At 43.3% G+C, this 12,799-nt stretch overlaps 1 protein-coding gene and 1 long non-coding RNA gene across 6 annotated transcripts in view; both read right to left on the bottom strand.

Annotated features, from left to right (window-relative positions):
- Positions 1-7,666, bottom strand: part of HOPX (HOP homeobox) — a 20,311-nt gene extending 12,645 nt beyond the window's left edge. The window contains exons 1-2 of one of the 5 annotated variants that reach the window (XM_019664376.1): positions 7,209-7,666; positions 3,701-3,929 (exon numbers count right to left, since the gene is read on the bottom strand). The gene's annotated coding sequence lies outside the window, so the exon portion shown is untranslated. The other 4 variants (XM_019664375.1, XM_019664372.1, XM_019664373.1 and 1 more) reach the window with 4 other exon arrangements.
- Positions 7,667-9,164: 1,498 nt separating this feature from the next.
- LOC109394365 (uncharacterized) overlaps positions 9,165-12,799 on the bottom strand; it is a 77,588-nt gene continuing 73,953 nt past the window's right edge. Inside the window, exon 4 of the long non-coding RNA XR_002126429.1 lies at positions 9,165-9,231. This is a non-coding gene — a long non-coding RNA (uncharacterized LOC109394365). The remainder of the gene's footprint in view (positions 9,232-12,799) is intronic.

Below are 12,799 nucleotides of genomic sequence, written 5' to 3' on the forward strand. Positions count from 1 at the left end.
AAACATTTTTAAAACTTCACTCAACCTTATAACTAATAAGATTTCTTAGAACATTTCAGTTGCTTTGCCCAGGTAATCAATGACCAATATGGAAAAATGAAATGCTTCTAAAGCTGAGTAGCCCAAGTTTAAGAAAATGACATTGAGAAGGGGAGACCATGGAAAATCACACTCTTTAAGTTCTAGGAAATTATTTCACCCACTTATAAAGTCTCAGTCAAGTACTAAGGAATTCAGAGAGGCTTCTAACTGCTTGAAATACTAAACTAGACCTTGTGACATCATGTGTGTCCATTTCTCATGGACAATCAATATCCCATATTGTTTAAAGAAAACATAGGCTGTCTAGCCCACCCCTTTCCCTTCATCTGTATCCCACCAGCCAGATCTAAAAGCGGTCGAGTATACATAGGAGGATATTCATTTGTGAGAATTAGAGGCAGTAGAAATGTCCAACACTAGAGGATTAGATAAGCAAAGAGTGTATATAAACAGCAGACTATTACAAAACAGTTAGAAATAATGCATTAGAAATATTAGACATATAATCAACAGCATAGGTAGAGCTTAGTAATATGGTGTTGAGTTGAAAGAGAAAGCATGGGGGAGAATGGGAAATTAGAAGTAATAGATTGAGATGTAAAACCTAAGAAGGGCCTTGTGTGTACTATGAATTAAGGAACATGTTAATTCAACATGAGCCTAAAGACAAGAAAAAAAAATAGATGAAACATTAAAAGATTGTGGGCCGTCCGAGTGGCACGTTGGTTAAGAGTTGGCTTTGGACGCCAGCTGTGAGCAGCAGGGCCCCGGTTCGGATCCCACATGAGGGCCAGTGACACTGCGCCCTCTACAGCTGAGATGGTGAACAACAGCTCGACCTGGAGCTGGGCTGCCCGTGAGTCACCGGCAATGGCCTAGGCTGCGGTGGGGCTGGCCGGCAGCTGGTGTGCGCTTTCATGAGCTGCCTGTGAGCCGCCGTGAGCGGCCGTCCAATGAACAGCAAGTGACTGCCTCTTGAAGAGTGCAATGATAATGCCAACATGGGCCAGTGAAGCGACTAGACTGAAGAACAAAAGGACAGCAACTTGTCTGTTCCCCTCCTCCAATTCCCCAATAAAATCTTAAAAAAAACAACAACTAAGATTGTTGGACTGCCCCGTCTTTCAGAGCTTGCCTGTGTAATTCTTTCCAATGTATTTTCTGTATGATGGGGCAACAGTTCACAGCACACTTAATATTCTTCATGCTGCAGCGTACTCCAATCCCTGGGCTTGGTTTTTTTGTTGTTGTTTTTTTTCCTCAAAGAGCAAAGTGCATAGCTGGCCACTGACCTCGATGACCACCCTTCATCCTTTTCCACACCATCAGCAAATGGCTTTCTAGCCTTTGCTTATCTAAGTTATATAACATTGGGTCCTCTTGCTGTTCCTTATCAATTTGATTTTATTATTATTTAGTCTTCTAGGAGCCTTTTGGAACTAGTTCCAAGGACTCTCCCCCCTTTTAAACCCTGATCCAGGTACAATGGTAATGAAGGCAGGAGACAAACTTCTGCTTTCTTTACTTCTGCTTTATGAAACCCGGTTCTAGCCATCCCCAAAGGGAGCTATTCTCCTCCTCAGAAAGAGGATGAAGAATACATAATAAAGTGATAGATACTTCCAGGCATAAGTTATTGACTCAAAGTTTTTTCTAAAACAGATTTCACTCCTGGGCACCAGTACACTAGGAATTTGGAAAGGAGTAAAGGGAAGGTTGTTTCTGTAAATTTCCTTAGGGAGAAATCACACAGGAAGCAAATGAAAATACATCAACAAAGGCGGGACTATCTAAGCACATCTGTCATGTCCTTAAGAATTCCAGGAAACTTCCACAGTAATCTGTCTAGATCCAATTGCTAGAACGACTGCCATTAGTTTCCTGCCCAGTAGGTACTGAGCGATTAGAACTGATCGATGTCTGCCATCGGTCATTTATGTCTTTGTTTTTGTTTTTAACATAAAAGGACAGAGTAGTTCTGAAAGATCAGGTAGAGTTTTCATGTTTGTTCACATTTTAGCAAACCTACTAGAGGCAAATTACAAGAAATTACATGAGGATGGGTAAAAATTAACTTCACTACTTTCAAAAGAGTTCCTATCGCTGGTCAAATATGGCCATAAGCTAACATTAGAACCTGAAGCAAACAGAATAACCTGACCTTGGGAGGGACAATTCCTTGAACCCCCAGCATTCATACTGAACTTATTTGTAGCAAGCCAATATATTGTAAATATCCCAGCTCTCTGTCTGGGCAGTACAGATACATTGCTTCACGGGAATCTGAATCACGAGAGGAGTCAGGACTTGGCAAAGAGGTCTGATGAGGTGTGGACAGGCTTACATCCCAGAGTCAGCCACCAACTAATTCTAAATCCTAAAATTTAGGGCAAGTCACTTTACTCTCTTGTACCTGCGTGAGTTGTATTCATATGGGACCATATACTTTATTGCTCAGGCCAGGTGTTTTTGAGAATGAAAGGGGGGAGCTATCAGTAACCCACTGGGACAACTGATCTTTCGGGCTCTCTCTTGCTATAAAATTCCATTGCAGCTGAGTTAGAGCTGAAAATAAAACACGGTTCCTGATTACCAGACCCATATTCTGCTCCCCAAGCCAGGCTATCTTCTGCCAGGACCTATCTCCACTGGGGTTCTGTGGAAGGGTATTGAACATCAAGATCAATGAAGGCACTTTCCCAGCAAATAAACAAGACAACTTGACCTGCACCTGCTTGGTCATGTACTCACACACCCCAAACCCACATGTGTTCAGAATCAACAGTGCCGGAATGCCAAATCCACATCAGGGCCATTGAAAGGTAGGGGCGGCAGAGGGAACAGGGCCAGGGTGAGAGCACATGTACCCTCATCCCCCCATCAGGAGAATCTCTTCTATTTGCAACCTCAAGACTGTCCTCCACCAGCCCACCCAACGTGAGCAGACAGCATGGGTGTAGTCCAGGGGCTGCCTTAGGATCCTCAGGTGTTGGTTTTTACATGAGCGGTTAGTACTTTATAAATCCCTCCAGGCCACAGGTCACCATTCTGTCAACAATTTCATCTTTGCATAGCCCTATCCACCATCCCCACCATCCCTATTCATTTGGCTGTTTAAAAGTCTGAGGGAGCCATCAACAATTTCTAAACATTAATTAGATTAGGTTATGACACAGCCTTTTAAAAAAATGTCCAATGAACGAAGCCATTCCACATAAAAAGAATTTGGAAATAAAAAGAATTTTTCTTTGAAAAGTCATCCAAAGAAGGCAGAAATTCTTTCACTGTTATACAAACCTGTTTTATCAGCTGTGCAAACCTGTCATTCATTTTTTAAAAAGAAAATTATTATTTAAATTATTATTATTATTTTGGTGAAATCTCAAATGATAAGAAGAAGAAACATTTGGCTTCCAAACAGCAGCATTAAACCAGTGCTTGGCACCACATTGATGCCAAGAGCCTAATCCTGTCCCCCAGAGCTTGAGTCCCCTGTTTCCCCATCTCCCAGTCTGCTGGCCTCCCGTGGCTCAGCATGGTGCTTACCTTCTCCTTCCCCTCCTCACTGCTCCTCTCACCAGTGGAGGCTCTGTGCACTCTGCCCAGCTGCCCAGGGCTCCAAGCCGCCTACTTCCCCAGAGGGAGGTTCATTACTCACCTGGCCACACCCCTCCTCAGAGGCAGGACTTGCTACAGGCAGCTGCCACTTGCTAACAGGAGCTGCAGCAATCTCAGCTCCCCCAAAGGAAGAAAGGGCTGTCAAGGTTCCAGAGTCACAGGAATGGAGGGGGCCCCTTCCCCAGGCTGCAGGACAGGGTCCCCAGGGAAGGTGGTCCTTTGTTACTAAGACTGGTCAAACTGCTCTGCCACTGGCAGCCTTCTGCTCCCTAGAAGGAACCAGGTAATATTAATAAAGACTTGTGAGCAGAATTTCTCGATGTTTTGTCTCCACTGTGGTGATCTTAAGGCGGCTCTCCATTTTTCAGAAAGATAAGTGACATGCAGCCATCTCCAATGAAGATGAGTGCATTTAACAAAAACATAAACCAATTCAGAAAAAGAAATCTCTCAGGGCCCACCGTCTATAGGGAATTCCTTATGTGCTTTGAGGAAGTCTACTGAAAATCCCAAATCTTGGTATATTTTCCCCCAGGAAGTTGCTTGGAATTCTGACCTGTAGGGGTTATAAATTTTGCCTGATTGCTCCAAATGATAATTATATTTGTATGACAATTCAAAGAATTCCCAGACATGTTATCTTGCTGGAACCTCTTTAATATACTAGGGAGGGACATAACTCGTTAAACAATTATTGTCTTTTACATCATAACTTTAATTAGTTTTCCAGAGATGGGTAAGCAAAGCCTTGAGGGGATGAGACCCGGGAAATCGGGCATGTTTGGATTGGAGGAGAGATGGGAAACAACCTACAACATGGCCAGTTGGCCCAGGCACCCAGCTGGACATCCCTGCATATCCACACCTGCACCCTCACTGATGCTGAGGTGAAGGACAGGCAGGAAGGGCAGAAGCCACAAAGACAGATTTCACCCACTCACACCTCTGCCTGGGGGTGACCTGGCATTCGCAATGAAAAGACCCTGTAGTGCCAAGTCAACTCATCCCAATGCTGAGAACTCACTCTGGTTCCTAAAAGAACAATTTGGCCATCCCCCAGAGTAGAGCGCCCTGTGTGTCTGCCACTATTCTTTTTAACAATGATAATCCTCTGGCTTAGAGTAGGTATTATGTAGGGAACAAAAGGAAGCTTTAGTTTTGAAACATCCTTTTTCACCATCGCTTCTCACGCGTTAGCACATCTTTAAATAATGCACCTTTGAGGCTCTGAGTAATTCCTCCTACTGGCCACCCTGGAATACGTCTAGGTTCCAGAATGTGCTTGAAACATACCAGATACCCTATGATAGCCAGAGCTGGGAGTGTGATTTTGAGGACGCAGAAAAGATGGTCTCAGGGGTGCTCTTCCTTTGAAGTCCTGTTGCTATCCCTGGAACCTGGGACATGGTGGTCCTGTGGCTAGGGCAGTCCCTGCCCTCTCTCTGGGCCTCACTATCTTCACGTGTAAACTGAGGGGTTTGGGTTTCACTGGTTCTCCTCCCTGGATGCAGGTCAGAATCACTTGGGTAGCTTTAAAAAACAATGCCAGGGCACACACCCAGGGGGTCTAATTTAACTGGTTAGGGTGGGGCCCAGTCTCAGGTATTTGGAAAAAACAAAACAAAAAAACAACAACAGTTCTCCAGGTCTGAAACAAGTTAGATGATCTTTGGGACCCTCCCAGTTCTACAAAAGTCGACAGGCCTGATGGTCTGGTCCTCTACGTCATTTATTGAATTAATTTTTTTCCAGACATACTCAATTTTTATTTTCAGTATGTTGTACAAGCTGACTTTTCAAAATGCTTTTAATGATTTTTTTCAAAAAGATACACTGTTATTGTTTGTTTAGAAAAAGACATACTGTGATTGGCATATAATACTGCACATGTCTAAAGTGTACAATCTGATAAATTTTCACATATGAGACTTGGTTACCACAATCACAATAGTGAACATATCCATCACCCCCAAAAGTTTCCTATGCACCTTGGTAACACCCCCAACCCTCTTCTCACCGCTCCCCTTCCACAGGTAACCACTGACCTGCTTTCTGTTATCATAGATTAGTTTGCGTTTTCTATCATTTTATACCGACGGAATCCTAAAGTATGTACTATTTTTTGCCTGGTTTCTTTTTAGTTATGTTCTTGTACTTCAGATTTTAAGCTCTTTGGGAGCAGGAGCCATCTTTTATCTCTTTCCTCTTCCTCCTGGCCCCCCACTTATCTTTGCTCAGAGAAGCCCTCTAATCATTATTTTCTTGATTGAAATCAGACCGTTAGGACTTTACGACTGAGCTTCAGTTGGGTGGCCAAGAAGTGCCTGCCGTGTTAAGGATCTCCACCTCCCCCAACCTCTCTATAGATTCTCAGTCAGCAGCTTCAGTTCAATTAAAAAAGAAAGCATTAGCTTAAACCAGAGGTCTTCACAGGGCCATAGACTTCTAGGGGCCCAGAAAATGAGCATAAAGGTGTATGTTGGGGAGCACACAGATGGGAGCACTACCTGCGAAAGGCAATCTTGGCTTTCACCAGATTCTTAATCTTAATCACAAGATTCTTGACCCTAAGGGAGAAACTATGGAATAAAGTCATGCTTTATTCCTTATTATATTCCTTTATGCATTTTATGAATATGATGTCCAGTTATAAAACCTCTACTATCTGCTCCCCCTTCTTCAGTCCTCCCTTCAGTCCTCCCCAGCACCTTTATTTTGTCCTCTGCCTGCTCTGGTTATACTCACCCTTCTTAACTAAATACACTGCAGACTGCCCAGTGAAGTGCTACTTCATGGGAACTTTTTGCATTCCTCTTCTCTTTAAGACTGTCTCACCTAAGCTAGATGGTATGTTATGCCTTTTTATTTACTAATTCTTATTCCACTTTACTTAAGAGTTTACCTGGATACTTGGATACCATTGTGTCCAAATATCACTGACCTACATTTCCTCAAAACCCTGGAGCATGGGGTTCCTTTTTATCTTAAACAAGATCAATGTTTTAATTGTCATAACTGACAAGTATTAATGAAAACCGGCAGTCATAATAAATAGCACTGCAAATTCACAATCGAGCCACCGCTACTCAATCCAGAGACACCACCCTACCCCACCTATGTAGAACCCAAAAAATATTCTAAATGATATTATGTCTGATTTTAGACTGAGAAGTCAAATAGCAATATCGGCTTCTAAATGATAAATTCGTATGCATCTGGCAAAGTCACAGAAGCTCAAGTTTCAAAATCTTTCAGACATAGGAGAGAGCTAGAAAAACATCTTACCTGCTGACCAAAAGGCCAGCACAGACACCACCTAGCTCCAAATCCAACTCAGCCCCATGCATGTTTGATAGAAGGTGATAATATATCTTACACCCAGCAGCATTCGCTAGCTCCCTGATTGGGACCAGCTCCTAACTTTTATTATCCGTTTTCCTGTTCACCTTTCCCAACAGAATAGCCAATACAGTAACAATAGCACTTCAGCCATTTCTACACCAAGTTCATTCCTCTGCATTAAAGACAGACCTCTGAAAGATACTTACTTGGAAGTGGCAAAGGCAAGCCCTGGATCTGGAAGCCGGATCCTCTGTTGCCAGCCTGCTGAAATAGCCTGGCTGACTGAAGCAGGCTGTTGATAGCTCGCTATTTATGCGGTGAGTGCACACTCAGGCAAGGACCTGAAAAACCTGCGGTGTGGGCAGGAGAAAAACAACTGAAAGTATGCCAAGGTTACATCTCTCGGTTATTCAGGTTTGATACTCAGGCAGTGACTTCTGAGAGTCTCATCCAACTATGTTCTCGTTCTGAGTCTCTTTCTTAGCCAAGTAAGACTGACTCTTCACCAAGGTCGGATGAGGGAGATGTGGCTGAGAGAAGGAAGAAACACAGGACCCTGGACCCTTGTGCCAAGTTCCTGATTTTGAACAGGCTTCCAACTAGAATGTTTCCTCATTTCAAAGCATAGGCTTGGTAAGGCTGATTTCACAGCTCTGGGGGCTGGGTGCCAAGCTAAGAGCCTGGACAATTGCCCAATCAATGAAAAGTTGTTTTTGTTTTGTTTTATTTCAGGCACAGAATGTACAAATAAAGAACAGTTATAAGGGAGGTTCAGGCTAGGATGATACAATTTTAGGTCCCTTTCAAAACTGAGTGTAATTTCTTTTCTCCGGCATCTGTACTTTCCTTTTGATTTCCCCTCCCCTTCCTTTGTTAATGAAATTCCCATCTGAGAGTTGAAAGATTCCCCATGAGAGCTCACATAAAAAGCCTGTGTGTGAGCAAGCCTGTGGGAAGATGCTCTCCAAGTGTGAGAGTATTCAGGGGTTCGTGTGACCATCAGTGGAAATGTTTCTAAGGGTGAGGGTATGTGTGTGGGTGTGAGGACCCTGGCAGCCGATGCTTATCTGTATTTTATAGCTAGATGCAGCAGTTACTAGTCAATTGCAGAGCACTAAACACATTAAGTGGGTATGATTTTGAGAGGATGAAAGAAGGGAGACAGGGTTCAGTGAGAACATTGATGGGAATATCTGTGTGTGTTTGCTGGTTACATAGCCCAGGCTGGTAAGTGCCACCCAGATATACACATCCTATATTTTTCACTTCACTGGAGAAAGAAAAAGCCCACTTGATTCTCTTGGGAACAGAGGCTGTATGTGAAAGAGCAGCAATCCTTCAGAATATTTCTTTCTGTCTTGGAAGAGGGGATAAATGGTTATAAAATATGTGTGGGAGAAAAGTGGAGACAGAGGGCCTAGCTTACTCTAACCCTGGTTACCAGAGGAATTCTTTTGTCTTCTGCCTAATTCATTGCCTGACTTTTGACTATTCTATGACCAAATCTGAATTCTTGCCTTTCAGATTTCTTAAATGCGGGGTCTATGTCTGGTTCATCTTTTGATACCCGCAGTGCCTGGAACAAATTATTATGATGGTGAAAAATGATTATTATCATCCTCCTCATCGTGGTTACCCTCATTATCATGCAGAATGTAGAGAAACGGACTATGTGCCAGGCTCTATGTAAAGCACTTTACAGTGAGTTTGTTTATTTAATCCTCCCAACAGTATGAGTTAGTTTTGTGTTATCTTCATTTTACAGATGAAGAAACTGATGCTCAGAAAGATTAAATGACTTTCCTACGGTTACAGCAAGTGGTAGAGGTGGAATTTGAATCCAGATCTATCTGGTTCCAGAGTCTGGGTTTATACTCAGGACTGGTTTGAATCAATATTTAGTAAATTGCCCAAGACTGTTTTCACCTATCCTTGTTTCTTTAGTTGTTTATCATCTGTCTTCCAGAATGTGACTTTCATGACCTCAATGACCTTGTCTGTCTTGTCCACTCTTGTGACCCCAGTACAATGTATGGCACATAGTAGATGCTCAATAAATATGTGCTTTTTGTTCTGTTTCTAAATTCCTTTGCAGGCTGTGTAACGCAACAGACAGAGGGGTCAGCCATCAGCAGAGTCTCACCTTAGTTCAGACACATTTTTTGACTCTTACATAATGTGTTGGCTTCAGGCTATTTTCTCTTTATCCAGTGTGTCATGGAGAGGAAACTAAAAGTGCCAAAAAAAAAAAACATAGAGCATTTTTACAACACTTAAGAATTCTGCAGGTATGTGGTTTCAGGATGTTCAGTATTGCAATGAGGTCACCAAGATCCTAGGCTCTTTCTATTCTTCATTCTGTAGCCCTCATGTGACAGCATTACCTTCCCTCATTGTGGCAAAGTTGCTGCTGCAGTTCCGAATATCACATCCTTAAACAAAAACATCCGAAGACAGGTAGGAAGGGACATGGACTTTCTCTTTAGCCTCTCTTTTTATTTGTTAGAGAGGAAAATCTTTCCAAAAGCCATTAGCAGACTTCTAGCTATGTCTCCCTGCTGAAAACTGTGTCAAATGACCACCACATTGGCAAAAGAGGAAATGAATCAGGTTGATCACGGTTCATTCTATGGGCCCCAAAGAAGGATCCACCTTTCCCATACAAATTTCCCTGATAATCTGAACAAAATGAGGATTCAGTTAACAGGGAGGAAGTAGGAAAGTACCACCAACAGCCAATCCAAGAAATCCTTTAAAACATGATAACCTAAACTGCCTTAGTGCTTGGGCACAAATCTCAGCCATGGCTGTTGGGTATCACTAAATCAGTTCTATATTTATGTGCCTTTTTTCTTAATAAGAAAAGCTTGCTTTGGCTCTCAGCAAAATTAAAACTATTTCAACAACCCACAATAAAGGAACGTTGCTGGCCACAGTGATTTCTTTTTTTCTATAGGTTTATATCCTAGGTCTTTATATCACCACTGATTTTCCTCAGATCCTAGAACACAATCTATCAGCTTCTTGTCTTCTCCTATGTCAGATAGGATTGACGATGCTGTTGATTTCTTAGAAACATCAAGTCCAATATTGTAACCAATTAGAAAAAGATCGCAAAACAGTCTATACACTTTAAGATTCATTTTCCTGCTCCTCCTCTTGTTGATGATATTTCAGGGAATTCCATAATCCCACCTGTTTGTGTCTGTTTCTGCCTGGGAACTCCAGCTAGTGCCTGAGATGTGTAAACTAGAAACATATGGCTGATACGGTAATTCTCACATAGTTATTTTTCTCCTGGTGGTTAGGAAACTTCAAATTAACAGCTGCAATTAGGTAATTCTTTTCCTTTGCTTTGCTGTTCTAGACCTTTTCCTTGCCGTGGGCATCAGGAACTGTCTTCTCCATTGTCACAGATCAAGAGCATTAGGATGAAGGATGAGGCGAGCTAGATGTTAGGCTCCACAAGGAAAGAACACTGTCTGGGAGAGGTAAGTGCTCAACATGTGTTTGCTGAGTGACTGGGAGAATGGTACAAAGGAAAGAGTGTGGACTTCTCAATCATGCAGACTTAGATTCTAGTTCTACCTCTGCCACTTACCATCTATGTGATCCAGAGCAAGTTATATAACTGCTCTCAGACTCAGTTTCCTCATCTGTAAAATGGGAATAACGATGCTTATCTCCCAGGTTTACAGTCAGGGCTAGAGATAATACATGTTAAGCACTTAGCATAATGCCTAGAACATAGTGTATGCTCAAAAAATGGTAGCTCATGCTAAGTTACAACAAGAAGCCAGGTTTTCCTTAGTCGTCTTGGTGGAGTGCACACGTGGTAGGCACAAAATAGTTAAACTTAAAACCCTTAAGTGCCACAGCAAACGGGGGTGTTTGGTAGAGCCACATAGAAGGCAGTGATACCTGGACAGTCGGGGCAGCTAGTCTCTTCCTGCCTAAATACGGAGACCACGAAAGTTGCAGAGGTCCACTTTATGAATGGGGAGCATATGGAACCAAGCAATGGTGCAAAGAGAGAAAAGCTGTTCCTTGGGGGACAGAACACTACCAAAGGCATTTAAGAAAATTCACAGTAAAGCATATAAACCCCCCAAAAGCTAAAATCTGACTTATAAAGAAGCAAATCAGGAAGAGGGGTAGCCAGGGTATAGAAGCACACTTGCTGAAAGTTCTGCCCCCAAAATATGCATCTGCAGAAAGAGAGACTGAGCATCCTGTGTGGATGGTATGGGAATTCAGACTCCCTGAGTGCCCTTCCTGGCCCAGCCTGGCTGGGATGCAGAGCAGTGTGGGAAGTAGAAGAAAATCAGCAGGTGAAGAGAAGATAGACAGTGCAGAGAATGCCCGCTGGCCTAGGCTGGAGATGTTTCCCTTGGCTGAGCCTGGCAGAGGCTTTCACAAGTTTCCTGGTGGGAAGGGATTGGACATTTTAACACCATCCCTCTCTGTATTCTTTGCAGGTTTTTGTATACCTAGTAGTGATTCGGTCATCCTTTCGGCGAACTGTAGGTATTTCATTCTAAGCGTGGATTCCATGATCATAGCTAATCCATTTGTTTTCCTCATGGAGTCCTGAGTCAGCTGATGACTGGAAGTTCAGATACTGGGGCCCAATACAGAAAGTGCCTGGGGAAGGCTGTTCCATCTGGTGAGGCCCATGTTGCTTTTGCTTTTTGACTGAAGAACCACAGTTTCTTCTTGCTCCATTTAGTTTCATCCAAAGCCTGACGAACACGGAGATCACAAGCATTGTTTTCCTTAGACATCTCACTCGTGCTATTGGCTGGAAGAGAGAAAGGCCCTTGGTAATGGGGAGCATCACGCTATCCGTGGAAGCAAGGAGGAGGGGGCATCTTTCTTCATCATGAATGCCTCATGTTTCTCTCTCGGCATTTGGACTTGCTATCGCTGGCAGGAGCTGCCTCAGGAGCAGCATGGCAACATTTTCAAGAGGGGTGGGGGTGGAGTCTCACCTAAGAGGCTGCCTTTCCATGAATGATGAGAAGCCATTGCAGGCTGGGGCCACTTCAGCCTGATTGTAATCCCCTAACACACAGGGTGAGGACACAGCGTCCCCACACCCACTACTGAACTCTTAGGGATGGGCCCTGTGCTTTTAGAAAGCAGGGAGTGAGGAGCTGGGGTGAAGGGAAACGAAACCTTCTAGTACAAAGCTTGCTTGACTGGGTGTCAAACTCAGGCACAGTCCATGCTCTTAACTACTGCATAGCGTGACACCCATGGCCGCTTTAACAGTGACTTCTAACAGTGACTCCAGGAGAGGAAAAGCAAGCCTCAACTCTGGCCCATGGGATACCCCCAGCCCAGGGCTCCATCTATTTAAGACACTTGGCTTATAGAAATGGTTTCAGTTGGGAACAGAGAGGAAGAAGAAAGGAGGACTGAGCTAACAAAAATATAAAGTTTGAAGACAAAGCCAAAACAAAATAAAAATGCGTGCTTGACACTAGAGAAAGGGTTCAAAATAATTTGGGTTAAAATCATGGATCAGCTGAAAGGGGAAAAGGAGTTTTAATTAGAATCTACAGACTTTTTTCTTTTTCCCTCCTGCTATCCACCCCAGAGGCGCCAATGGGGACTCACTGTGTGGATTTGAAAGCTCACATCTCCTCTCCATGCTTCAACTCCCTCTGTATAAAGAGGGAGTTGAACTAGGTATTGCTCTGAGGTCCTTTCTGTTTTAATCTCTGTCCTTCAAGGGGAGAGGATCAGGGGCAGATAGATGGAGGGGAGGGACCCAGACCAGATACAGTGGGAT

Source organism: Hipposideros armiger, unplaced genomic scaffold (assembly GCF_001890085.2).
Source record: "Hipposideros armiger isolate ML-2016 unplaced genomic scaffold, ASM189008v1 scaffold_420, whole genome shotgun sequence".
Classification (NCBI taxonomy): domain Eukaryota; kingdom Metazoa; phylum Chordata; class Mammalia; order Chiroptera; family Hipposideridae; genus Hipposideros; species Hipposideros armiger.